The sequence below is a fragment of the Erinaceus europaeus genome, chromosome 11 (assembly GCF_950295315.1).
Source record: "Erinaceus europaeus chromosome 11, mEriEur2.1, whole genome shotgun sequence".
NCBI lineage: Eukaryota > Metazoa > Chordata > Mammalia > Eulipotyphla > Erinaceidae > Erinaceus > Erinaceus europaeus.
The window spans coordinates 76,809,759-76,835,282 of record NC_080172.1 but is presented as its reverse complement, the minus strand read 5'-3'; the positions used below and the strand labels follow the sequence as shown (position 1 = coordinate 76,835,282).

At 42.5% G+C, this 25,524-nt stretch overlaps 1 long non-coding RNA gene across 2 annotated transcripts in view; it reads right to left on the bottom strand.

Annotated features, from left to right (window-relative positions):
• Window positions 1–948: 948 nt before the first annotated feature.
• Window positions 949–25,524, bottom strand: part of LOC132541242 (uncharacterized) — a 66,057-nt gene continuing 41,481 nt past the window's right edge. The window contains exons 1-3 of one of the 2 annotated variants that reach the window (XR_009552411.1): window positions 6,230–6,362; window positions 4,614–4,784; window positions 949–1,335 (exon numbers count right to left, since the gene is read on the bottom strand). This is a non-coding gene — a long non-coding RNA (uncharacterized LOC132541242). Of the gene's footprint in view, window positions 1,336–4,613; window positions 4,785–6,229; window positions 6,363–25,524 lie in introns of those variants that run through there. The other variant, XR_009552410.1, reaches the window with a different exon arrangement.

Sequence of the window (25,524 nt, the reverse complement as noted above, 5' to 3'; positions counted from 1 at the left end):
TTTAGAATAGCAACAGGTTTTGTGTGCCCTGTGGTAGACTGTGCCTTAGAACAAGACAATATATCTGGAAAATAACAGCTCTTGGTTTGTAAGAGGAAAACACGGACTCCAAAATGTTGTGGGATCATAGAATAATAATTTTATTTCTATACATCAACAACAAAAATGAAATTAAGTGACAACCACAGGGGGCGTACTTATTTAATTACACAAATTCCTACTTGCTAGGACTCAGGTTTGAGCCCCCACTCCCCATCTGCACGGGAGAAGCTTTACAAGTGGTAAATGAAGCAGGTTTTCAGGTATCTATCTATCTCTCCATCCACTCTCAATTTCTCTTTGTCATATCTAATAAAAAAGGAACAACTCTATTTACAAAAACATCAAATGAAATAAATGGAAATAAATTTCACCCCCCCCAAAAGCCTGATACAGTAAAAATTAAATATTCATGACTATGTGTAACTGAATACACAAAAGTCACTGAATTTTGTGCTTTAAAATAATTATTATTGTGATGATATATATATATAGTATCTCAATAAAACTGAAATAAATGTTGTGGAATCAAACACATTCAACCATTAAGCAAGGGGGAATAACTAAAAATCCCCAATTAACCTTTATTCTTAGCACCCAAAAGGCTCCCATCCACTATGGCAAAGGCCAACGAGTACATCTACATTTACAGATAAATCTATCATCACACGTTATCTGGTTAACATTAGTTAACTGGTCTTCAGATTCCTCTACACAGAGAGATCATCCATTTTATACTCCATTAAACTCTTCTTTCTCCTTCCAATGTATCTGTTGATGTGCTAGGCTTTACACTGAGCTAAGAATATAGTTTTTATTATTGTTTGCTATAATGTAACACATAGTTATTTGAAATATTAGTCAGTAGTTTGCTTAAATTATTTTGAAAGAAAAGTTCTGAGGCAAGCAAAAAATTAAATGTAACTTTTATCTTCCTGAGGAAAGAGTTTTCCACAAAAGTAAAATTAGGTTAATGCTGCAGTAAATCCTGTGGGAGGAAATGGTTTCTATTTACACCTTCAATATAAACCTATGACATCACATACTAAAATATAATTTAGCACAAGTACTTTTCTAGGAATTCAACAACATACAAATCAGATTCAAGTAATTTTTGCTAGTTAGGGACCGAACATATATACTTTCCATCTTCAAGAAGGAGCAAGATTGCTTCTTCTCCTCTTCCTGCTCCTCCTCCTCTTCCTCCTTTTCCTCTTCCTCCTCCTCCTCTTCATCCTCTTCCCCTCTCTTTCTTTTTTCTCCCTACTCCTTCTCTTCCTCTCTCTCCTCTTCCTCCTCTGCAAAAGAAAAAAAAAAGATCAGGATTGATGTAGTATAGGAAAGACAGGTTTCTTTTTTTGTGTCCGTTTGCATAACTATTATGCTATCTACCCTCTGCCCAGAAAGACAGTTTCTATGGCTGTTAGTAGATCATTAATGCCCCCCAAAATGATTTTAAAATTCCAATTTTAAAAATAGAATAAAAATATAACATTATATAATCCACATATTTGATGTGCTTATAACCTTTCTTCCCCTTCCCTGTGAACCAAATGATGTTTCTGTGGAGCCCGGTTCAGACAGACTGAAGTCAGAATCATGTCTGACCTCCAGGCTTGACTCACTAGTCTTGGCTCTCCTACACTCCTGGTAGTCCAAAGAGGCAAACCACTGTCGGACAGCCCTACAGCATCCAAGAGGACCAATCAGGAGGAAAACTGTGGCTCCACAGAAATGGGACTTTGCCATATGCAGAAAGGAGTTTGTCTACTTTTGAAGACTATTTTCTCGTGCGGTGTTTTTGAAGAATGATTGCTTTTGGCTGGTTATCTGTTGCCTCCTTGTCAACCCAAGAAGTGGCCTAAAGAAAAGCAAGAGGGAGCCTCCTGGACTCAGTAGGCCAGGGCTAGAAATCATTACTTGGATCTCTGAGCTGGAGGAGACTCACTATAGAGAACCACTCACCTCCCCTCATCCTCCACTCATCAGGGAGCACCTAGTCAAAGAGGGCAGAGAGAAGGCTCCCTTTATTTCTTCTTAGCAAAGTAAGGAAACATTCCCCTCTCTTTAGCAAATAAATTGGGTGTGCTGCAGATGAAAAGATAACTTCTATATGAGACCTCCGTTTCTCCCTTGGATTGAGGGAAAATGTGGCTTACATTTGCATGTCCCATTCCCCACATTCAAAATGTGAGCAAAGGAGAGAGGGTAACTGTTGACTGCATCCTGGGTCCCCTTCCTGATGGCCTCAGACTAGTGAGTGGCATCTCAGGAGGGCAGCTGAACAAACGCCTACATACTTAGACAAACAGGCTCAGAACACAGGTTCTCTCCCTTTCCCAAGCCTCTATTTCTACCAGAGTTTGGGCTGATGGTCTCTTCTTCTTCTAGCGTTTGCCCTTCTTCCGTAGCCAGTCAACAGCGTCAGGTTGAGCCTGATGTAAAGTTTCGAGACCTCCTTTGAATCTGGAGAGGTGGCAGTCGTTGACTATGTGGGTCATAGTCTGTCTGTAGCCGCAGGGGCAGTTCGGGTCGTCTCTGGCTCCCCAGCGATGGAACATAGCGGCGCACCGGCCATGGCCTGTTCGATAGCGATTGAGGAGGGCCCAATCATAACGTGCTAGGTCAAAGCCGGGTTGACGCTTGCAGGGGTCAGTGATGAGGTGTTTGTTCTTTACCTCAGCTGACTGCCAACTCTGTTTCCAAGAGTCTGGAACAGAGAAGTTCAGTGTAGGCGTAGGGGACCAGATTGGGTGACGAGACGTCAAGCGTTGGACAGGGTGGGCGAAGATATCCGCGTATATTGGCAGGTCCGGTCGAGCGTAGACGTGGGAAATGAACTTAGATGATGCCGCATCCCGACGAATATCTGGCGGGGCGATGTTGCTAAGAACTGGCAGCCATGGAACCGGGGTGGAACGGATGGTTCCAGAAATTATCCTCATGGAGGAATATAATTTGGAATCGACCAAGTGGCTCTGTTCTGGCTCCTACGCTATTTAATATTTACATCAATGACCTCCCAGAAACTTCTTCAAGGAAGTTCATCTACGCCGATGACATCTGCTGTGCAACTCAGGCATCCAAGTTCGACATCCTCGAGGAAACACTCACGAAAGACATGTCTCTGATATCTGATTACTGTAAAAAATGGCGACTAATCCCTAGCACTGCAAAAACGGTATCATCTGTTTTCCATCTATACCATGCCTCAGCCTCGCATGAGCTTAGTGTGCAGCTTGGCGGTACGAGAATCCAGCATGAAGCCCAGCCAGTCTATCTTGGCGTTACTCTCAATCGCACTCTGTCATTTCACAAACATCTCATAAAAACTGCAGCAAAGGTGGGCGCGAGGAATAACATCATTGCAAGACTGGCCAGCTCCTCATGGGGCGCGAGCGCTTCCACACTACGATCATCATCTCTGATGGTCTCTAAAACTAAGGAACAACTTGTAAGTCCAAGTTAGCTCACTGGCACTTGGAAGCCAGGCAGAGCAACTTCCAACATGAATTTGAGCCAAATGTAATCTCCCATGCACTTTCAGGGTTTTCTGAGCCCCTGATGAATCTGAGTGGCATGAGACTCTTTGCTGCCTCATTATAGTCAAATTTAGCTTCCCAGAGGCCTGCTGCTTGTAAGTCACAGAAACTTCTCCTGACAGATAGATATGAAAACTGAAAGTCTCCCTGATACTCAGAATGTAGAACAGGTTCTATAAGATCAAGATAGGTCAGGTCTCAGGAAAAGAAACATGGGAACCAAGAAGGTTATCCTACCCAGTTCCTGCCCTGCCAATAGCAAAATGTTGGTGTAAGTTGGTAACAATTATACACGTGAAGTGCCCTGCCCCACTAGAGAAAGGTGGAGACAAGGAAGGGGGTATGTATTGACCTGTCAACACCCATAGCCAGGCTTCCCATCCTCTGTGCCCCAGAGATCTTTGGTCCATACTCCCAAAGGGATAAAGAATAGGGAAACTTCCAATGGAAGGGATGGAATATGGCACTCTGGTGATGGGAACTGTATGAATTGTAGCCCTCTTATCCCACAATCTTGTTGATCATTATTAAATTACTAATAATAAAAAAAAGAAGTTGAAAAATAAGAAAACATAAAGCAGAACTTGTACTGGAGTTGGTGTATTGCACCAAAGTAAAAGACTTGGGGTGTGGGTGGAAGGTGGAAGGGCTCAGGTCCTAGAACATGATGGTCCTAGGAGAACCTAGAGGGGATTGAATTTGTTATGTGGAAAACTGAGAAATGTTATATATGTACAAACTATTGTATTTTACTGTTAACTGTAAACCATTAATCCCCTAATAAAGAAAAAAAACAATTATATAGGTGATACTATGGGCTTGTGGTCAAGCCTCCAGTGGCCTGAGGAATCCTCATCATGTGTAATGTTAACTCCACCTACTTCCCTGAGCACTTACATCTTTTCATAAGAAAACTTTTCTCCAAAGAGTTGTATCCACTTACATTCTTGCTCCTTTCCCCTGTTTGGCACCCCTGGGCCCTGCTCCCTGTCATGGGTTATATATTAATTTGGTCATTTTCATGCCACTCACTGGTCCACATCTTGTCCTGCTGGATCTCCTTCTCTGAGCTGCTCCTCTAGCTCTCAGCCTGGGCACATGAGGCAACCGCTTGTGCAGTCTGCAACTCTGCTTGGAGGATTTCTGCAAATCCACTGCTGCCAGGAATGTACTTGGCCCACAGGATGTGCCAGGCTAGCGTTGCTGGAGAGAGAAGAGACCAGGAACTTGTGGTGACGTGGGAACGCAAATCTTTATTCATGTGGACACGCCAGAGTCAGGTGTGAGCACAACCGGCTTAGGCCACATGGAGCTAGCAAAATGGACGCCTCCCACTATGCCTGCCAGCCCTTCTCCAGGTCGGGACTCGGAAGAGAAAAAGAGAGAGAGTGGAAACAGAAGTGACTTTTATAGGAGAATTCCGGAAGTGGCAAGTCGGGACAGAATTGGCTAGGAAAGGGAGTGGAGAAAACAAGGCACTCTGGGAAGGTAGAGAGCTTCCGTAGCAATGGTTGCTAGGGTTTTAGCTGGCAGGAACAAGTGATACCCTGAGGGGGTAATATGGTGGTGGAGGAGTCATTTTTAAAACAAGGCAGAAGATTGATATGGAAATAATAATACTCGCATGAAAATATGGTGGTTTGTGGGTCCTGCCTAACTCAGCCACATCTGTACAATATCCCAACAAGGATGAAGGAGACTTGACAGAAGTTAATGCCTATTATCAGTGGCAGGGGGGATCTGGCAGACCATTTCTTTTAAGCCAGGAGAGTGGTAGGACAAGGCCAGAAGAATGCTACACCCTCTCTCAAAGTTCCCCAGTAGGAATGGAAGTGGTTGTCCACAGGACATTCTGCCCATTCAACATGCTGTGTGTTTGCTTCTTGCCTTATCAGTCCACTTCACCCTGTACTGAAAGTGCCCCTTTATGGTCTCATCAAGCCAAAATCCAAGGAAAAAAAAAAAAAAAAGGCAGACCCTCGTGAATACTTAGAACAGCAGTGCTTGCTGTGCTTACATTATGTCTTTTTCAGCAGTGGCAGGTAATTTCCCACTGGCACACTCATTCTCTTTCTCTCATGTCTGACACTATGTAGGTCCTTGGTAAATGCTAAACCAAACAGAGCTTCCTCCAATGGGTCATCAGCCTCCTGAGATGAGAGAGAATGTCTCTGGTTCTCTGTCCACCTGAAGTCACTGAGGAGCAATGGTTGAGGAATCTAACATCTCACTTTCCTCCAGGACAGAGGTGTCAGCTCTCACTGCAGGGCTCATGATACACTTAGGGTTCCTTGCTTACGGGCTAGGAGGAAGTATTCAGGCTTGAAACGAGGCCACCACTTCAGGGAAGAAGATTGAACCCTGAACTGAATATTGCCCCAAATGATGACAGGGCGGTCCAGGCTGTCTCCCTCACCTGTGGTTTTAACAAGTCTCAACCTGGACATTGTTACCACCATGTACTAATATTTGCCAACACCATTTATTTATTGTTCTTAATTGGAGGGTAGGGAACCAGGAAGACATAAAACATTTCTGGTTAGATCTGACCTTGGGAATAAATTTAAGGAATACATTTTATGTAACCTTGCGGAAAAGTCCCTAGTAAGTTAAAGAAGGGAAAGAAAATGGAAGGGAGAAAAAGTTACTGGTGTTGAAGACCAGATCATCAGGTCATATTTGTCATCATTGGTATTAGGTTGCTGGTTCCCAGGGCATCCCCATTACTGCTGGGAGGTCTCAGTGTCTGTATACATTGCAGGTTAGTAAGCCTAGGCTAAGACTTGGGAGGAACTGATGATCCACTGTGTCTGGGCTTTGAACTTCCTTGGTCTGAGTCACACAGGCAAGCTCACCTCCCCTCCTGAGAAATGCAGAGGGCATACAGGCCTGGGTGTGGTGTCATTGGGATCTAGCCAGACCCCAAAAATTCTCTGGCTGCAAAGCAGTCTGGCCAACTTACACAGGTAGTAACATTTATTCTTGGAAAAGGAAATACTGATGTGGAGAGGAAAGTGGAGGGAGATCAGACAGAGCATTTTTTCCAGTCTCTGGAAATTTTTTTTAAAGTTTTTCTATTACCTTTATTAATTTCTTGGCTAGAGACAGCTAGAAATCAAGAGGGAAAGAGAGATAGAGAGTGAGAGAGACAAAGAGACACCTGCAATATTGCTTCACCAAAAAAGCTTTCACTCACAAAGCTTTCCCCCTGCAGGTGGGGACTGGGGGCTCGAACCTGTTCCTTGTACATTGTAACATGTGCGCTCAACCAGGTACATCACCACTCAGTCCCTTTGGGACATTCATATATATATTTCCTCCAGGATTCTCACTGGGGCTCAGTGCCTGCACTACAAATCCACTGCTCCTGTGGCCATTTTTCCAATTTTTTGTTGTTGTTGTTAGGACAGAGAGAGATTGAGAGGGGAGGAGAAGATAGAGAGGGAGAGAGAAAGATAGACACTTGCAGACCTGCTTCACCACTTGTGAGGCAACCCCCCTGCAAGTAGAGAGCCAGGGGCTCTAACTGGGATCCTTGAGTGGGTCTTTATGCTTCTTACTATGTGCGCTTAACCCCATGTGCCACCGCCTGCCCCACCCCCTTTGGAAATTTTTTTTAAAACTAAGTTTGTTGGAAAATACTGATGACTTCCAATGTCACAAATGATAAATTCCAGAAGGGACCCAGTCTTTATGGGACATGACACTGTTTTTATTCTTGCACTTCCCAGCTTTAACTCCCCACCATCCCACCCCTAATCATAATTACTACATGTACACATATGTAGATAAAAATCAGGAGAAATTCCCACCCAGACAAGAAGAGTAGAATTAATCTAGATTTAATCAGTGAATTTTGAAAATAAGCAAATGAATGAAAGTTAAGCACGTGCGCGCGCACGCACACACACACACATTTTTTCTGACACCAGAACCAAGATAGCAATACAGTTCAGAGCTCCATCTTTAGCACTTGATGGCAGATCCAGGTCTAAGCTTTTTCACCTTATAAGTAATCAAGAATACTTATTCAAAGATTCGTTGCCATTGAACTTGACATTGACACTCTAGCAAAATAAGCAAAGTTGCTTGAAACAAATTGGATGCAACGTTGATCGACTAAGTTATTGGTCCTTGGCGTAGTTAGTGATCAAACTCTTACCTGTCTGTATGCTAGGTTATCCAAGGTCACATTCAAATACATATTCTTGGGCTTAACTTGATTTTATGTCTGCAAAAGATTTGCTCCTTGTAAGGTATTTTTCAATTCTCAGAGCACAAGACAACACTGCTCTCCTATCTAGAGCCATCAATCAAGAAATACTCAGTATGCCTGGACCATGAACAAAAATCCTCTACAGTGGTTAGAAATGCTGGAGATGGAAGATCTTCACTGTGTGTTTTTTCCCTTGTTGGGTAGCCAGGGCTCACACAGCAGCCACTGTTCAGTGTTTTATGTGATAGTCAGGTGTATGTGGGCCTGGAGGGACAAGGGACACATTTCTGTGAGCAGTGTGACTGTAGGTGGGCCACTCAATGTCTCCCCTACAAGTCCCATCTCACTCCATATGTTGGGAAGTAAATGGGCTGGCTAATACAACCCTGGACTGACAACCCCACCAATGTGCCTTGGAACTCCGCTTCCCCAGAGCCCTTACCCACTAGGGAAAAAGAGAGACAGACTGGGAGTATGGATCAACCTGTCAATGCCCGTGTCCAGTGGGGAAGCAATTACAGAAGCCGGACTTTCAACCTTCTGCATCCCACAATGATCTTGGGTCCATACTCCCAGAGGGTTAAAGAATAGGAAAGCTATCAGTGGAGGGGATGGTATATGGAGGCCTGGTGGTGGGAATTGTATGAAGCTGTACCCCTCTTATTCTATGGTTTTGTTAATGTTTCCTTTTCATAAATAAAAAATTTAAAAAAAGAATATTGGAAGTGTTCCCTCCATACCTGTGGACTGCTGCTCTTTTTCCAAAAATAACTGTACATTCCTTAAAGCTAGGTGCTACTTTTCACAGATCTTTTATATTCTCACATGAGCTTTATAGTATATTTGCCCAATAGTATGTTCATCTGCTCTGAGATAAGGTGTGGCGCAAGGAAAGTTCTAAGTATAGGTTAGTTCCCCTTTCAGGAGAGAATAAAAGTGAATTTGTGGAAGAATTAGTGGCACAGACTTCAAAAAAGTTTCACTGTAAAAAAATTATTTTTCCAAGTAGATCAGAAGCAACCAATAGCACAGCTATATACAAGATACTGGGTACTAGGGAGTCGGGCTGTAGTGCAGCGGGCTAAGCGCAGGTGGCGCAAAGCACAAGGACCGGCAGAAGGGTCCCGGTTCGAACCCCGGCTCCCCACCTGCAGGGGAGTCGCTTCACAGGCGGTGAAGCAGGTCTGCAGGTGTCTATCTTTCTCTCCTCCTCTCTGTCTTCCCCTCCCTCTCTACATTTCTCTCTGTCCTATCCAACAACAACAACAAAAATAACTACAACAATAAAATAACAAGGGCAACAAAAGGGAATAAATAAATAAAATAAATATTTAAAAAAAAAAAAAGATACTGGGTACTGTACAGCAAACCCTAACAAAAGGACTTTTCAAAGTTAACCCAATTACCAAATAATGTGATGATAACATTAACTATCCATTGTCTTCTTGAACCCTAAGACAGCAGGAACCTCACATCTCCACTATAGAGCCTCTACTTCCCCCAGTCCTGGAACCCTTGGATAGGGCCCACTTTCCCGTATGCCTCTCCCAATCCATATCCAATAATATTGCATCTGCCGATCACAACCTAACCAACACAATGATTGCTACCTCAACATGCTTCACTTCAGACTGTGTCCAGAGACTTCACGTGTGGAATGACAACCCTTCAGCTTCATTACTCGGGTGAGACCTTTCCTTTCATAGTATACTCTAATTCCATCTCAGGTGGTTCACTTTCTAACAAAGTCCCAAAACCTAGATATACACCAGTTTCTGTGAGAGAGAGCATATGTTCACGCGTATCCGTAAACTACTGCAAAATATATACCTGAAAGCAGAAGTACACTAGAGCTTGCAGTGAGTATCCCCCTAACACTTCCTCTCCACTATTCCAAGCTTTGGGTCCATGATTGCTCAACAATTTGTTTGGCTTGGTATGTTAACTCTCTTTTCAGTCATCAGGTTCCAGATGTCATCAGGATGCCGGCCAGGCTTCCCTGGACTGAAGACCCCAACAATGTGTCCTGGAGCACCGCTTCCCCAGAGACCCACCCTACTAGGGAGAGAGGCAGACTGGGAGTATGGACCGACCAGTCAACGCCCATGTTTAACGGGGAAGCAATTACAGAAGCCAGACCTTCCACCTTCTGCAACCCACAGTGACCCTGGGTCCATGCTCCCAGAGGTATAGAGAATGGGAAAGCTATCAGGGGAGGGGGTGGGAAATGGAGATTGGGTGGTGGAAATTGTGTGGAATTGTATCCCTCCTACCCTACGGTTTTGTTAATTAATCCTTTCTTAAATAAAAAATAAAAAAAGAAAGAAAGAATTCATTAGACATGGAAAAAATTATTTTTATCTGCATCTATTCTTATTTACAAGTAATTAACTGGGGGCTGGACAATAGTGCACCAGGTTGAACACACACATTATAGTGAGCAAGGATCTGGGTTCAAGTTTTACCTCCCCATCTCGAGGATGGAAAGCTTTATGAATGGTGAAACAGGTATACAGATGTCTCTTTCCTCCTCTCTCTCTCTTTCTCTGACTCCTCTCTCAATTTCTCTCTGTCCTATCTAATAAATAAAGGAAAAAGGAAAAAATGGTTGCTGGGACCAGTGGGTTTATAGTTATGGGACACTGAGCCCTAGGATAACCCTGGTGGCAAAAAACAAATAAAAGTTAACAAAGATTGCCATATATGTAGTTCACCCTGAAATGTTTAGACAAAGATAACAGATGAAAATTGAAACATGCAAAAACAAAGTCAAATATAATCCAAAGGAATCTACCACAAACTTATACCTTGTTTGTGTGCACATTACAATGGCTCTTTAATAGGACATGCAGAAAATAAACCCTACTCAACTGCTGCCAACGCCTGACTCTTGGCAAAACAAGTGTCCTGACAGATTAACTCCCTGCCTTCCTCAACTATGCCTAAGTGTTGCCTGGCAGCTCATGACAGGCAACTGCAAAATCCATGTCACTCTACCTTAGCTCTTTGGTATGGCACTGCATCGCCTTGCTTAGTTTAGCAAGAACAAGGTCCCTTCTGCACTAATGTTCCCTGACACCCTGTCTTGATCATGTGTGGTATAATGGGTAAAGAACTGGAAGAAGGCTTTGGAGATAGTCTGAATTCATATTCTGGCCACCTTGCCACTTACTACCTACACAGCCTTCATCAGCTTGCTCAACTTCTCTGAGGCTTATTCAAGAAGCCCATATACCTGTGGATTTATAGGTGGAGATCTCTATAAAATGAAGGGAATTGAGCTAGACAGTTGATGAGTTCTAAATCTCAGCATCCTTGAGACATGAAAGAGTGAAGTTAGAAAGAAGCAGCTCAAGAGGCCAGGTGATGGCACACCTGATTAAGTGCTCACATTACAGTGCGCAAGGACCCAGGTTCAAGCCCCTGGTCCCCACCTGCAGGGGGAAAACTTCAGGAGAGGTGAAGCAGGGCTGGAGAGATCTCTCTTTCTCCCTCTCTATCTCCCTTTCCCCTCTCAATTTCCCTCTGTTACTATCCAGTAATAAATACAATAGTTTTTTTTAAATATCAATATATATTTTAAAAAAAGAAAAGAAAAGAAGCAGCTCCATTGCTGGCAGCACAGGGCAGGTGGGGGCTGCACAAAGTTCATGCCCCTTCCTTCTTCTAACCTCCAGGATGGGTGCGCAAAAGCATACAACACAGAGCTGCCCCTGGGTATAGATGGCAAACATTTTTTTTTTTTTGTCTCATGAATGAGTTTGTTGTTTGTTGCAGATCTTCTACAAAATGATAGTTAGACAGCAGTGTTGTGACAGGTAGAAGAGGCAGGCATATGAAAGCCTTTGCCCTCAGGAAGAACCTCAAGGTCCACGTTCTAGCCCTGTCTACAGCAGGCTGTGTGGCGCTGGGCATACTGAAACTTTCTATTCCCCTGCTGTGAAGCAAAACTAGTAAAACCCATTTTCCTTGTTACAGTAGAGATGAGATTGTTTGTGGGATTGGTTGTTGTTACAAAATAGATATAAGGCCTAGGAGTCGACTCAGTGGGCAGAGCATATGTGTGAGGCATTCGGTTTGATCCCAAGCACCACAAAGGAACACCAAGAGAACTCCATGGGCAGCAGCGTGGTGCTTCAGCGCCTCACCACACCCTCCCTACTCTATCTCTCCCTAAAAAATAAAGAAAAGAGCTTCTGCTCCAGAAGAGAAAACACAAGTAGAACCTGAACTGGAATTGGCATATTGCACCACAGTAAAAGACTCTGGGGTGGGTGGGTAGGGGGGGAGAGTACAGGTCCAAGAAGGATGACAGAGGACCTATAGGGGGTTGTTTTGTTATGTGGAAAACTGAGAAATGTTATGCATGTACAAACTATTGTATTTACTGTCGAATGTAAAACATTAATTCCCCAATAAATAAATTAAAAAAAAAAAAGAAAAGAACTTCTGCTCAGCAGTATCTGTACATGCATGAGGGCCTGAGTTTATCACCTAGAGCTGCATTGAAGAAAACTACAAATATAATAGATATATTAAGTGCCTCATACCTGGAAGCTGTCATAAATGTGGTAATTACTATACCTACTACTAATACACTCTTATCTTTATTGTCAGTGTGGGCCAGCATTAATAATGCTTCACGGAAGAGAGGAGATAGCTTATGTACATGACGTCCACCGTGCCACAGCAGAGCTACTCACATGCCTGTCATTCGTCCTCCAGAACACTCAGACCCACCCTTGCAAACAGGAAATGCAATTGTCAGCAGGCTGTAGCTTTGTTTAAGTTAGTCCAGTCTTTGTGCAGTACAGTCACCCCCTATACTGCCTCACTCCTGGTATCTGAAAATGGCAGACCCCTTTCTCTCCGTGTCTGATCCAGAAGGCAGCTTTGGTTTTGACAGCTTGATCTAATGACTTTGAAATCTGATGCTGATTAGAATCATCCACTGCCCCCAGAAGAATTTCAGAAATTCCTTTGTTCTTCAAAGAATCTAAATGAGCAGGCCTTCCTAGTGAGCAAGGATATATGCTATGATTTCTAACATCTTTATTCAAAAACTTTCAAATCCTTACTTCCTAAAGTGATTTTATTAATTAATTCTATAGTCATTCAACACCACAGTTTCCATTTCACTCTCCTCCAGCCACCAGGATGAGAGCTATCAGGAGCCAGTGTTGTTCTAAGTGTGAGCTACTTCTCTCCCTATCAGGGGGGTTCCACAGTACTTTCTGTTTTCTTGTCTTTTTTGTCTTTTTTATTATCTTTATTTATTTATGGGATAGAGACAGCCAGAAATCGAGAGAGAAGGGTGAGATAAAGAGGAAGAGAGACAGAGAGACATGCACAGCACTGCTTCACCATTTGTGAAGCTTTCCCCCTACAGGTGGGGACCGGGGACTCGAACCTGGGTCCTTGCGCATTGTAATATGCCACCACCTAGCCCCTCAATGGCACCTTCTAAGTTTATGTTTTTTCAGAAGTTTTTCCCACATGGGGAATAACCACAAAATATAAATTCTTTTGTTTTTATTTTTCTAGTGACACCATTAATTTACAAATTATAAGATAACAAGGGTATAATTAATTCTACACTGTTCCCATAGCTAGACTTCTACTATATCTCCATTCCCATTTGCCCTATTTCCCCGCAATGATCCTGCCTTCTCTTCATTTCTAAGTCACACTTACACCTATTACTACTTCCAAATGTCCTTCCTTTTTTCCTTCTCTCTCTGGGTCCTGATGGGGTTGGAGTGCAGAGCCCTCTGGTAATTTTCCCTTATGATCTACCCCTCCTGAGAGTAAAGACTAAAAACACTGGGGGGGGGGGGGGGAGTTGTGCACAGAAGGTGGGAGTTCTGACTTTTGGTTTGCTTCTCTACTGGACATGGGCATTGGCAAGTCGATCCATATCCCCAGCCTGTTTCTGTCTTTTCCTAGTGGGGTAGGGCTCTGGGGGAGGTGAGGTTCCAGGACACACTGGTGAAGTCATCTGCCCAGGGAATCTTGATAGCACCTACAATCTTGATAGCTGAACAGCAGTAAGATATAAAGCAGGACAAAATGGCAAATGAACAGAAACCAAAAAATAGGAATAGCATAGATGAGAACAGGGATCTTAGGGTGAAAAGAAATGAGGAAGTCTATTTTAGGTATGTTCCTAGGGGCCTATGACTTTGTAGTTTTTGATTGAGTTTGATAGTTAACATGGAGGTAGACAAAAACATTGTCTGGGAAGATGGGGTCATAGTTGAGGAAAGAGTTAGAAAGTTGGGTTAGGGTAGAGAGTAGCTCCCAAGCTTGAAGAAAATCTATGAATAAAATTAACTGTTGGGAGTCAGGCTGTAGCGCAGCGGGTTAAGCGCAGGTGGCGCAAAACACAAGGACCGGCATAAGGATCCCGGTTCGAACCCTGGCTCCCCACCTGCTGGGGAGTCACTTCACAGGCGGTGAAGCAGGTCTGCAGGTGTCTATCTTTCTCTCCCCTCTCTGTCTTCCCCTCCTCTCTCCATTTCTCTCTGTCCTATCCAACAACGACAACTACAACAATAAAACAACAAGGGCAACAAAAGGGAATAAATAAATAAAATAAAATATTAAAAAAAAATTAACTGTTTACCCCCATCAACCAGAAGCACAGGAGTCTGTTTAACCTCTTAGTCCCTGCCAGTCTAAGCTTACAGTTCATGGTCACAACTAGGAACATTCTTGGCTGCACTCATTTCAGGATCAGTCTTCCTTCAGTGGCAAGGCAGAATGGCCTGGCCTCCTTTTGGCCTTTATAGAGAAGTCACAAATATCTGCCAGTTTAGCATATGGGACTTACATACCTAATTTGACCTTACTGTGTCATCCTTTTCTGCTGAGACATTCCCTTCACCCTAAAGGCTGTCAGATAGAAACAGCCGATATTCCTGGTTATATGAAGCTGACAAAGACACTCTCTTGGAACATACCTTGCCATGTGTATAGCCTGGGTTTGAGCCCCAACATCACAGGTAAGTCAGGATACTCCTAACCACTTCCAATGTAGAACTTCCACATTCACATTCATTTTGGTTCAAATATACTCTAAAATTTTGAATATGCCCAAGTTTATCTCTCTCTCTTTTTTCAGAACCAGGACTTCATAAATGTGCAATTTCACCATCCCTTGTTGTTTTTGCCGGGCTGGCTTCACGGGCGGGAGACATAGACAACCAGGGACTCGTGGCTGAGTGGAGAAGCAGTATTTCTTTATTGACGAGCGGGGACACCGGTACAACAAACTCTTCTTATTACAACACAATTCTCTCCTCCATCTCTCTCTTCCGGCGGAAGAGTCAGGAACCAAGGAAATATGTACAATAGGGGTCGGGGAGAAGGAAGAAGCAGGAACCAGTGATGACTAAACCAAATATCCCAGAGGCGGGGGGGGGGGGGGGGGGGCGGGCAAACCAATATCCCAGAGGCAGGGGGGTGCCCAGCCAACAGTGGATGTGCAAACAGAACACATAGCAAGCAACATGAGAGAACCCAATGTGATGATAAAACAGAAGACTTCACAAGCAGAATCCAGAAGCATACCAACAATCCCTGGGCCAGATTTTTTTAAATTCTCAATTATTTTAGCCAGTTTAAAAAAATAAGATTAACAGGTTGAGAGACACTGCATCATCAAGCTTCACCTAGTGCTATGGCGCCCCATGTGTTGTTGGGGTTCAAATCCAGGCTATACACATGGCAAAGCATATTCCCAGGGAGTGTTTTGTCAACTTCATTAAATCCCTGACGTGAGTGTTCTATGAGAAGATCCAGAAAATGACTCTCTGCTCTCCCAGCAACTCTCCCTATGACTCACTTCAGGCGAATTCTCTCACTGTCACATTTTAGCCATATAGCCAAAAAGTTCAGGGAAACACAGTGCACATGACTCAGAATCATGAAAAGCAACACGTTGAAACTTCTCCAACTTCTTAGAACTTCAAAGGTAATTGAAAATCTCCTACACTTTCTTCCTTGAAAAGAAGGAGTTCTGATTTCCAGTGTCCTGTGAGTCTTTCTTTACAGTCTTACTGGGATTTACAGCAGCTGCATTCTAAGACTCCAGATCTGTGAAAGGGAGTTTTACTAGGTCAACTATCTCCTGAGCCCACATTTTCTTCAACTGTAATAGAATAGAAGAAAACAAACTCATAATTTTAATAAGTCTATGTTCTAAAAAATCAATGTATATGCTTATACTTGAAAAATAAACCTACTTTGTTATGTTGGTCGGCTTGTTTGTTTGTCTGTTTTCTTACAGAGTTGGGGCCTCACACATGCATATACTCCCAGGTTGTCTTTTCATTCCAAGAGAGTAGGAGAGAAACTAGAGCATGGGAACCTCCCCTGGTGCATGGACCTCCCACGTGGTACTACAGCTGGAACTTGGATCATTTATATGGTATGCATAGCAAGGCCCTACCTGGTGAGCCATATCTCTGGCCCCAGTTGATCTTTTAACACTTGGTCCTTTTTGATACTCTTAAACCTAATATATTTAGATCCAAACTTAAAATTTCCTACTGGTGTTCAGCTAAAGGAGAGAGGCTGTGCAGTACCAGTTAGATGTAAAGATGGATACTGTCCTAGTTGTCAGAATGACTGTGGAGTGCTGCAACCATTTAACAAAGTAATGAGGGAGGCAAAATATAATAAAATAATACAACAAGGGGACAGCTCTGTTCTATGAAGGATAGATAGTCAACAGTATGACTTGGTGAGCTTCTGCGCTCAAAGTAGCTCGACTCTGGAGTAATCTGAAGTTTGTGTGATCAATCTGAGCTTTATTTTTCAGAGATCCTGTTGAGAGAGGACTGATGTCATCAGCACCAGCACCAACAAGCATACAGAGAGCCTGTGGTTTGAAAAGTAGAGGGTGCGACTGAATGAAAAGTAGTGAAATGCTTTCCTACAACTCCCAGTCTGAAAAAACTGTTCAGGGTATTTGCATTTGACTTGGAAATGTAACATGTCCCCGTCTCTCTCCCTTTTTAAAAATATTTATTTATTTCCTTTTGTTGCCTTTGTTTTATTGTTGTAGTTATTGTTATCATTACTGTTGGATAGGACAGAGAGAAATGGAGAGAGGAGGGGAAGACAGAGAGGAGGGGAGAAAGACAGAGACCGGTCCTTGTGCTTTGCGCCACCTGCATTTAACCCACTGTGCTACCTCCCGACTTCCCTGTGTCCCTGTCTCTTACTTCCCCATCATTCTACTGTAGATGACTAAGAGTTTGCTGCATGAAATCATGAAGAAAACAAAATCTCTTCATACAGATATCAGTTAGCAGTTCCAATCACTGTAGTCTTCCCAATGTATCACTTTCAAGACTTCAGATTTCTCAATTAGAAGAACTTGCACAATAGGTTGACAAGACTCTGTCCTAAAATAATATCTCAGTCTTGTCATATGAGAATGTTTTTTGATTTCAATTGTAACCTATCTAAAATTGCACATGAGAATATTTAATTCTCAGATGTTTTCATTTTTTCTCCAAAATGAAAAATACAATAGTCAAACTTGCTGAAGGCAATTTAATCTTAATACATTTTCCTTTTCTATCTTTCTTGCATTTTTGTTGTGCCAGGGCTTCACACATGCATGATTTCCTCACTGCCAGTTTGACTTTTTTATTTATTATTTCTTATTTCATATATAAATAAAGAGAACGAGACAGAAAAAGGAGAGATACTACAACAATGGTGTTTCTCTTGGTGCTATGGTACTTCTATCTAATGCTCGGGTTCAAGCCTGGGTTGTATACCAGTTAAGACATAAACCCTATCCAGTAAATTACCTTCCAGTCCCATATTTTCTTAAACTACAACAGAAGTTAACTACTTGTGATGAAAGAGATGCATAACTTTAACAAGCCTGTTTAAAAAATGTTGTGTGCAGTGTATGTGAATGTATAACTACTTTGCATTCTAACATAAAATTGTATGCATTAGATATCTCTTGAGTGAGACTGTAGCTAACTAGTCACTGTCACCATGATGGTTCAGTGGTAGTTCTCTTCCTTGCTTTCTTTACTTATGCCAAGTACCCATGTGCCTGAAATGCCACCTTTCATCTATACATGTGACTCCTAAAACAGTATTTTCATTTATGACCTCTCACCAGATACCTAGTGTCACACTTAATATTGCCTAGTGAATATTTCACATGAAAGACCTATTTCCCAACAGTCAATATCCCCAGAGATCACTTCTCCCTTTTGCGGATTCCTCTGGCTTTCTAGTGCCCTTTCCAATGAAAAAAAAAGACTTAGAAGGAAGGGAGAAAGAGAGAGAGAGAGAGAGAGGAAGTTTGGGTGGGGGTACATAGCATAATGGATATGCAAAGAGACTGTCCATGCCTGAGGCTCCGAGGTCCCATGTTCAGTCCCCTGCATCACCATAAGCCAGAGCTGATGAGTACTCTGGTATAATTAATTAACTGGTTACATTAAAAGAAAAAGAGAGAGAGGGAAAATTTAGTGCAAGATTTAATCCATAATATTTTGTACTAGTCATCAGCACCTCACTCTACAACCCATAGTTGTAGCTGGGTATTTCTTGTCATCAGAATATTAGAATGCACAAGAAGTAGTTAAGACTGAAAATGACCTCAAATCAAAATTTCTTTTATGTTAAAGACCAAAAACTATAACGACATATAGCAAAGAAAAAGATATCTAACTCAAACTAGATTAAGCAAAAGCAGATTCATTTTGCATACACTGAATTTAGAAGTCCAGGGTCGCTTGAACTTGAGTACCACCAAGCCTGAGTGCCCAGATAGTGTCCTCTTCTATACTAGCTCCATTCTCAGACCAATTCTCTCTATCATCCGAAAGAAAGCTGTTTTCCCACTGTTCTTGCCAAAGTTCAAGAATAGGCTCCCATTTTCTTGTATGGGCCCAGTTGGGCCATGTACCCATCCCTTAACCAGTCACTTTTATGAGGTGCTCTCACTGACAAGGTTTGGATCTAAACCTCTATAACTGGTGGTTGGGATCAATCCCAGACAAGCCACATGGACTGAGGTGGGGTAGGAGTGATTTCCTAAGAATGTCAAGATTCTGATCCCAGAAGGAACAAAAAGTGGATGCTGGATAAGCAATAGCAGCAGGTGTTCACCATTGTCCTTAACAGTGATACCTACTCTAGCTGCATGTGACAAGAGCTAATCACTCACATTCAATAAGTTACTATCCCATGAAGCAATTATTTCTAAAGAGGTTTTTCTATTATTAAGAATTCTGCTCCATAAGCACTATAACCAAAATGAGCGGACAGACATTGTCAGTGTACCTCTATGGTTAAGTAAGACTAGTGACAAATGAAGGTATCTTGGGCTTTTTCAACTTGTAAAAATTAGAGTTACCACAGTAAAAGGAAAATGAACTTTATTTTTGAAATCAAAGACAAGGGCTAGCCTGGAGAAAGCAAACCAATGTGAGGGAAGTCCTAGTTAGCTGTTTACCAATATGTCTATGTTCCATATTATTGTGATTGATAGATTTCAAAAGGGAAACAAACAAAAAACTCTCAGAGTAACAAAGTATTGACTGGGAAGATAGCTCATCAGGATTGCCATAGGTACAACCAAGGTCCAAATTCCAAAGGTTTTGTTGCTGTGATACTTCTCCCTCTGTCCATTTCTCTGTGTGCTTCTCCATGTAAATGGAAAAAAAAAAAAAAAAAAAAAAAAAAAACCTTGGGACAAGGAAGGGCTTCTTAAACATACAGGCAGCGTTGATCATAATTAAAATTTTTATTTAAAAAGTAACAAAGTGTCAGTCCCTGAAAGAATGTCACAACTTTCTAACATTTCTGTATGGAAAGAAAAAAGCATGCTTGCAGTGGAAGGACACAGGAGCAGTCTGTGTGAGGAATGCAAGAACAGAGGGATACAAATGAGCACAAGAAATATCTGTTTTCTTTTGTAGACATGTGGGTCAGTTTTCTTTGAGTGGCAGGTAGGAGGGCCATGGGGGAGGTTTACAAAGACTGTGTGCAAAATCCAAGGGTGGTTCACAGCCAACATCTTTTCTGGGGCAACAGCCTATGACTACAGAATACAGTATCTGTGCCAAGATTTTACTATTTCTCCTCCAAAATTTTGTGGAGAGAATCTGGAAGGAATATGGATTTGAAGCTCTGCAGAAGTGGGTTCTGGTCTTGACTGCACCTTGTCTTGTGAACTTGAAAATGAATGACCGCCTTTGTGAATCCTATTTTCTCCAACTGTATAATGAGGGTAATCATACCTTCTAACCCCTCATTCCTATGGGGAGCAAGACGTGCAAACTCCCTGGTTCCTGGCACATGATAATCAGTGAATGTTAGAGAGATTTACCCCGTTTCTTCCCTGCCCTCAGGACTATTTTGCTGATTGCCAGATGTTGAAATTTAACTATTGAAATCACCTTAATATTGACATTTGAAATCTGGTAAACGCTTTTATTTTTAAGACACAGAAATGAATCAAGTTTGTGTGTGTGTGTGTGTTGTTGTTGTTGTTGTTGTTGAGTAAACATTTTCTAGATACTCTAATTAATGGGGGAGGAAGAGCTGGAAATAGAACTAGGACCTTTGCCCTAAATATGCTTTAATCTAGGCTATGAACTTTGGTTTCAAATGTTGTTATCACTTTCCTAACACATCAACTCAAGCAGCAGCACTGGCCAGGAAGCAGTCACCATCTTATAAAATTATCTTCCCAAGGTGCAAAAACCACAGCTTTTAAGGCAAACTGTGAGTCAGCAGTGGAAGTGCAATATGAAACCCTCACAGATAAGGGAGGAATAATTTAAACAAACTTCAGAGGAAGTAGAAAGGCTTTTGTGCAGATACTTTGTGCAATGTTGTTAGGGAGAAGAGACAGAGGAAAGCCCCAGGAGGTACTCTCAGCAATAAACACCCATACACCTTACTGAGAATCCCTTCCTTCCCCTCTCCAATTCCTTTTGCTCCAAGAATCATCTTTTGGGATCATTTACTCACTTTAATTTTATTCATTACTTTCACTCTCCTTTTCTTCCTCCAACTATACTTCTAAATTCCAGGGCTCAAGAAAAGAGTCACTAACTCTCTGCTTCCCCAACATCACAGAATTATAAGGACCCATCTTAAGAAACCACATAATTCTCCCAGGCACTTCCCAGAAAGTTGCCAACCCATTCTATTTATACAAGCAATCACCAGAGGAATTCCTTGTTGATTCAATGTAAGTAGCCTTCATGCTGGATGGATCACCATCTGCCTGGAGTTTCCACACCAATACAAGTCAAACTTTTTTTCTCTCTCCTTGACCTCATACCTCATGTAATTCCATGTGTACTTTCTCAGTGTGCAGAGAGAGCATCACACTGCAGCACCATTCAGCAAGATTCCAGACAAGTATTCAGTGTGTAAACCTGGCTGCTTTTTATCAAGAAACTTACAGGGGGAGTTTGTACTGACTCTGTTGAGACATTTTCCCTTCCTCCACTATTTGAGAACTGGTCACTCAGCTATAGGACACACTTTCGTAAGACTTTATGTAGTCACCTCTGACTGTCCAGTTACTCAAGTCTACCCCTGAGGGCTAAGGAAACCTGCAGGCATGACCCAGGGTCTCCACTCTGTCTTGGTAAGGGGCAAGGAGGAGTCATGAAAGGCTTGCTAAGGGGAGAGACTCCTCAGCCAAGCTCAAGTCCAAGTGGCCTGCAAAGTGTCACCCTCACTGGTCCCCATCTGCATTTGAATCCCTGAAGTCCTAATCTCTGTGACTGACTTCAGTCACCTGCAGAGCACATGCCCAGAATTAGCAACTAGCTAATCTCTTCCAAGGCTCAGGGGTCTTAACTGCCTGTACCCCTGGTTCTGTCCCTTTACAACTCCCATACTGATGATAGTGGTTGGGCCTGCCCTCCTTAGCTACAAAGCCAGCATTCCTGGAGGCAGAGGGCTCTTCTAATTTCTGGGTCCGGTTCACTTACCCAAAGCCCTGCTTGAAAATAAGTTTAGTGACCACTTGTTGATTGTTTCCAGAGCAACAACTTGGCTAATTCTGAGTGAATATTTAACTTTCTAGGAGCTCTCAGCCAAAACCATGCCCATAGCTGGTGAAATTGTACTGACTCAGCAGATACAGACCAAGCCCTCTCACCTGCTCCTGCCTATTAGAGGGATAAGAAGGGTTTGTCATGGCTGGGAGTATGGATTGACCTGTCAATGCCCATGTTCAGTGGGGAAGCAATTACAGAAGGCAGACCTTCCACCTTCTGCACCCCATAATGACCCTAGGCCCATACTCCCAGAGGCATAAAAAATAGGAAAGCTATCAGGGGAGAGGATGGGATACGGAGTTCTAGTGGTGGGAATTGTACCCCTCTTATCCTATGTTTTTTGTCAGTGTTTCCTTTTTATAAATAAAAATTTTTTTAAAAGGGCCTGTCATGATGGATCAAGACCTCTAATAGGTCCCTCTCTCAACTGTCACTGGTCATCTCCATCAGGAACAACATAATGGACCCCTACGTGGGCCCCCATAGGACCTTGCCATCAGTCAGTGTGAATCAACAATGGTAGGGACAGCCCCATTCTGGGATGGGAGGTTGGACCAAAATCCTCTACCACTCAAGGGAGATGGGTCCAGCAATAGGTGCAACCTAGAACGTTCCTAGTCACAGAATGCAAGCTCAGACCTATGGGGGTGCAGAGGTTACACAGGCTCCTGCACTGAATATAGGGCCCAGATCAAATCGAGTTTACAGTTAGTAATATTTATATACTTTTCCCATATTTGGCCCATACTCTCTTCCCTGATCCAGCTTTCTAGTCCTATTTCCAATGCTGACATCATCTCCCCAGATAATACCTTTGGCCCACCTTCATGTTAGCTGTCAGGCTCAGACAAAAATTAGTAAAGTCATGGGCCCCTTGGAATATACCTAAAATAGACCTACTAATTTTTTTCCAAAATGAAGACCCCAAATCTCATCTGCTTTATTCTTGCCTTTGGGTTCCTGACTATTAAACAATTTGATCTACTTTATATCTTAATGCTTTTTCAGACATCAAGTTGCAGGTGCTACCATGATGACAACCTGACTTCCCTGGGCAGACGATCTCACCAATGTATCCTGCAACCCCATCTCTCCAGAGCCCTGCCATAATAGGGAAAGTTAGAAACAGGCTGGGAGTATGGATCAACCTGCCAATGTCCATGTTCAGAGGAGAAGCAGTTACAGAAGCCAGACCTTCCACCTTCTGCACCCCATAATGACCCTGGGTCCATGCTCCCAGAGAGATAAAGAACAGGAAATCTTCCAGTGGAGGGGACGGGGTATAGAACTCTGGTGGTGGAAAATGCACAGAATTTTACCCCTCTTATCCTAGGTTTTGTTGATATTTTCTATTTTTTTATTTTATAAATAAGTTAAATTTTAAAAGGGGAGGAGTCGGGCAGTGGTGCAGCAGGTTAAGTGCATGTGGCGCAAAGCGCAAGGACCGGCTTAAGGATCCCAGTTTGAGCCCCCGGCTTCCCACCTGCAGGGGAGTCACTTCAGAGACGGTGAAGCAGGAATGCAGATGTCTTTCTCTCCCCCTCTCTGTCTTCCCCTCCTCTCTCCATTTCTCTCTGTCATATCCACCAACAATGACATCAATAACCACAACAATGTTAAACAATATGGGCAACCAAAGGGAAAAAAAATAAACAAACAAACAAACAAATAAATATTTAAAAATTTTTAAAAAAGAAGATGAAGGGCCTGTCAAACCCAAGGAGGAGAGAAAGCAAAGAAAGATGAGGGGAGAGCTAGAAGAGAGATCTAAAAAGGCTAGGAAGTAGGAAAAGAGAAACTAGAGCAGAAAACACATATAGAAACTGAATGAAATAAAGGAGAGAGTGAAAAACAGGAAGAGCAAAAGCAAATGGTAGGAAAGTCAGACAGACTCTGGGTGGGGCTGCTACCATTCATAATTTGTCTTAGGTTACTGAGTGACCACTATCTACCAGATATTAGTCTAGATACTGGATATATTGTGGTATATTCTCCAAGGAGTTTCTATTCTCAAGAAGATTCATGGCAAAGATATTAATATGACTAAATATTGTTCAGAGAAAATAAGACAGGTGTTCTCATGTAGAAAACAGAGCTTTAATGAGAAAGTTATAATTTCTGCCCCAGGTTATTGTGTTAATGTTGTGTTAATATGGGAGATAAAATGCACCAGGTAATTAATTTTTTTCAATAGTGAGGAATATCTCAAAGACATTTAGTTTTATTACTTGGTTTCAATATAGGCAAATAAAGAAATCATATAGAAACCTTGGGGAGAATAGAAATGGGACTTTTCTATGAATAGCTGGGGAAGTCTTTTGAGATCCTTTGGAAAACAGAAAGGTAGGGGATTTCTTAAGCATTGCTGTTTGGAGGAGGGCAAAGATAAGGTAAAGTTCAGTCTTTTAAATGATAGCATACCACCTACATTATTCTCAAAACTAAATTTGGTTGTTTCTGTAGAATTATTACCTGCACTATAACTTTAGAACCCCTTCAAATAGACCATAGGGTCCTGCAAGTCTGATTCCACCTGTCCCCAGTGACCTGACTTGGGAAAATATGGGGACTTACACACAGAGTGGATCACTTGACTGGATCCATCCATCGCCTCTGCATGTCTTGCATTGGTATGAACGTATTCACATGGCCAGGATTAACTACCAAGAGGACTAAGAAGTATAATCTAGCTACTGGTCCTGGAAGACAGAGAAAATAGAAGTTGGTGATCCCAACCAGCTGGCTTTGTTCCCTCTCTAAGAATGTTTTATGCCTTCTTCCTGGCCCTTCTCTGATCTATGGCCCCTGTGCACCCTCCTAGAGTGATATAAGCATGCCTTTCTTGAGGACTTTATTCTTTCTTTTGTTTTTTAACATATTTTTTATTATCTTTGTTTTTATTGGATAGAGGCTGTCAGAAATCTAGAGAGAAGGGAGTGATAGAGAGGGAGAGAGACATAGAGACACCTGTAGCCCTGCTTTACCACTCGTGAAGCTTTCCCCCTGCAGGTGGGGAACGGGGGCTCAAACCTGGGTCCTTGGGCACTGTAACATGCGCGCTCAACCAAGTGTGCCACAACCCGGCCCCAGGACTTTTTTCTTAACTAGTAGTGTGGGTCAGTTATTTCTGTATGCTTCTGTAGCACCTGGATATATCCTGCTCCACAACTGTTTATTTTCTTATCTATCCTCCACACTGGGCCTTGAGGTCCTTGGTGTTAGGGACTATGCCTTTTGTCTATCCTAGCGCTGTCTATGCCTAGTGTTGCCCGGTGCTGGATAGATCTGTGGTGTCTGTTGGCTTCTAAACTTCCAGAATCCTACACATGCCCCAAAATGACAATTTCAACTGAAAAAATAATATCAAAGGATCCCCCAATAGTACATTTTCTTTGAAACCTGGACTTGGATCCTTCTCATACTGGAAGCAACAGGGAGTCACTAAGCTTTGTTAATGTTAAAGATGTAGAAAGAACTCAGATGCTTTATTTGGAGTTCAGGCCCCTAACTGGTTCTTGAGAGACTGATTTGTCCTTAGAATAAAACAACCAATCAGCTGAGCTTTCTTGAAGGTGAGGATGGAAGCAACAGATACCCATTGTGTGAACTGAACTAAGATAGCAACCAGCTATCTGGTCCGGAAAGGAAGGTGTGAAACCTG